The sequence below is a fragment of the Thunnus thynnus genome, chromosome 24 (assembly GCF_963924715.1).
Source record: "Thunnus thynnus chromosome 24, fThuThy2.1, whole genome shotgun sequence".
NCBI classification, from domain to species: domain Eukaryota; kingdom Metazoa; phylum Chordata; class Actinopteri; order Scombriformes; family Scombridae; genus Thunnus; species Thunnus thynnus.
Window position 1 is genome coordinate 16,078,927 of NC_089540.1, and position 3,163 is coordinate 16,082,089.

The 3,163-nt window shown below is 36.9% G+C and overlaps 1 long non-coding RNA gene across 1 annotated transcript; it reads left to right on the forward strand.

Annotated features, from left to right (window-relative positions):
• The first annotated feature begins 1,007 nt into the window (after positions 1–1,007).
• On the forward strand, positions 1,008–2,399 carry LOC137177000 (uncharacterized). Its single transcript, XR_010925925.1, has 3 exons — positions 1,008–1,449; positions 1,919–1,988; positions 2,079–2,399. It is a non-coding gene; the product is annotated as an uncharacterized lncRNA (long non-coding RNA).
• The last annotated feature ends 764 nt before the right edge of the window (positions 2,400–3,163 follow it).

Consider the following 3,163-nt stretch of genomic DNA (forward strand, 5'->3'; position numbering starts at 1 on the left):
CCCAGGCCCTAGGTTGGGAACCACTGGACTAAACTAGTTAACTGTATATAAAGTAGTTGAAACTAGCTCCACCTCCAGCAGCTACAACAGTAACATGCTGCTCTAACACTGATGCTTCACTATTAATAATCTAATGATGTCATATATAATAATATATCAGTCAGAGGAACCAAACCACTACTTTTACTGCAATACTTTAACTACATCAAGCTCATAATACTTATGTACTTTTACTGCAATACTTTAACTACATCAAGCTCATAATACTTATGTACTTTTACTTAAGTAGGATTTGTCATGCAGGACTTTTACTTGTAATGGAGTATTACTGTATAGTGTACTTAAGTAAAGGATCTGAGCACTTCTTCCACCGCTTGTGTCAGTTGAATATCTTTTGGACTGTACTCAGACTAAATAAACATGGCTGTCAACTCTGGGAACTAGTGACGGGCCTTTTTCATTAATTTCTAACATTTCATAGACTTGACGCTTGTGTGATCAACTAAAACTAATCAATACATGAATCAGAAGTGGTTTGTTGCTTGTTCTCATGGTCAGTCCAGCAGGAGAGGGAGAATCTATTTAAATAGAGAATTCTATTTTCTCAGTAAGATGTTACTGATCTTTTGGTTTAATTCCACAAAGGAGGATGAACAATGATTATATGATGTCGATGGTCGCATGTGGCTTCTGCCCCTCCATTACTGCAGCAGCGAAAATGAAAATACTGTATTTTACCATCAAATCTTACAGTAGCCTACTGTTAATGTCTGTTCTTGGTTTTGGCTTCAGAAAGCATCAAAATGTACAGTGTTTTACCGTATTTAGAAAGAACAGTACTTTACTGTTAGGATTTGGCCGTATTTTTACAGAAAGTTATTACAGTGTATGTGTATGTGTGTGTGCAGCAGCTGCCGCTGTGTGCGCGACGTGCATGTTGTGGTTAAAGCCTCTGATTGGTCAGCCTGCAGCTTCAGTTGCTGCAGTGTATCTGCAAGGATCATGAATGCAGCTTCACTAATTTCTGTGCTGATATTACTCCAATTCATTCAGATAAGCCCTCAATCTGATCTAACAAAGCACAGGAATTGTCATTTAAATGCACAGTTTTAAAGGGGTGGCCGGGGTAGCCAGTGCCACCCCTACAATCTGACTGGCCACCACAGATGCCACGCCAAAATGTCTGCCGCCTCACCGGCTCCCACCTTGCTGTGGGGCGGGTGTTTGGCTCTGTCTGTCGCTGTCTCATTTAATGGGAATCACTTCAGTGACAACCAGTACTAGAAAACTCAACCTAAGGGCCCATCTCATCGGCGTTTCTGTGAGCAGCGTCACATCCAGGTGACTACTGTTTGCGTTTACTAACGTTACGCAAAATAGAGTGAAATAGAGGAATTATCCGTCCGGGAGTGAAGAAAGAGAAAGAAGAGAAAAGAAAGCAGGACAGTGGTAAGTGGATCATATAGTAATGAATGATGATAAATGATGATTGATAATAGTAAATGGGAAGCCAAAAAGTTAGTTAGCAAAGATATATGATGTCATGTAACATGCAAGCTAGCTAGCTAACGTTTTAGGAGTTGGTAAGAACTTGACTAATGCTATCTAGCGAGCTAACAGAATTTAGCTTGCTAGCTATTTACCTTGAGATTACATTAGACTGATTAAAATCTAATGTAAACTAAATAAATAGTTTTAGCTTTGGAAAGGCTTGTGAAGCCAGCCTGTGCAACTGGTTAAAGTTAAGTAAATCAAATGAAATTAATCAAAAATATGATATGACAGGATAATATAAATTAATAAGGCCATAAGAAATATTTAAGATTAATTTCAGGAATTCCTATGAACTCATTCTGAATGTACTTTGTGAATATTGCTGCTTAGTATCATAGAGTAGCCATTTCTTATCTCTCCACAGGAACATTGGTGAAGTTCCTATCAACAAAAACAGGGAACCAGTCCCCCTCCAGGTCCTGATCCTGATGAATGTGAGTTCATTGCATCCTAATGGTGTTGATGAGATACGTCATGCTTTTCTAAAAATCATCATGACAAAATGTTCCGCGTTATTTTTTCAGGTCCATCAACTTCCACCATCTCCAGCACTTTAGCAACAGCAACACCACCATCCATAACTAAATGTATTTATTACTGTTAAGTAGTCAGATAAGAAGATTATTATATATGTTTTTTCTGCTAACATTAGTGTGAAAAATGTTTAAGCTAGATGTTGATGAGCACTGATGTCATACTGTGGGAAGAGAAAGAACATTTAGAGTTAGCTTTGAATTCATTTGCACTTGTTATTTATATTTATTTGTTTACTTTATACTTGTAAGTTGTTTACATTTCTTATTTCATCTTATTTTGTTAATATTAAACTATGTGTTTTTAGGAGTTTATTACGTTTGATTTTCACTGTTAATATAAATGTGTCAAAATAAAAATGTTTAGATTCCATAAATGCTTTTTGATTAATATCTGATTATTTAACAGGTGTTCTGGGGAACATAATGCCAACAAAAGTTGGTCAGATGGGCCCCTTGGGATCTTCTGTCTGGGGCCCCATCAATCCTCACCCCTTCCCCAAACAATCTGTAGCTGTTGGGTTATAATTATTACAGCTGCTGCTGATATGAACATGCCACTTGTTTAATCCAGATAAGAGATAAATACAAATACTGTAGAATATCTGCACTTGTTAATCACATGCCTATCACTTCCACATAGAAGTGCTGCTTGTGCTGTTGTTGACGTTGCACTGTTCTCTCATCTATGTTTCTGATATCTCTGATTGCACATCAACAAAACATTGTTTTCTCACTGCATCAGTCATCGGCCTTGTTATCATCCCCAAATCATAACATACATTAGCTTATCATAATAATTATTTTTGCTGTTCTTATTTAATTTGAACATTTCTGTGTAGCACACTTTTCTTGCAAACTTATTTAATTATAGCAGAGGTATAGCTTCCATGAAGTCAGTTTATTATTATTATTATTGTTATTTCAGAGTCGCCTACCTTTTGGTAAAAGGTCTCATCAGCTCTTTGAATGGCTTGTTATAGATCCATGACCACAAATACTTGCACAGGTTTAGTTACAGGTCAGAGCGTTAATTATATAATAAAGGAACCTGAAGATGGAAATACAGAAGGTGG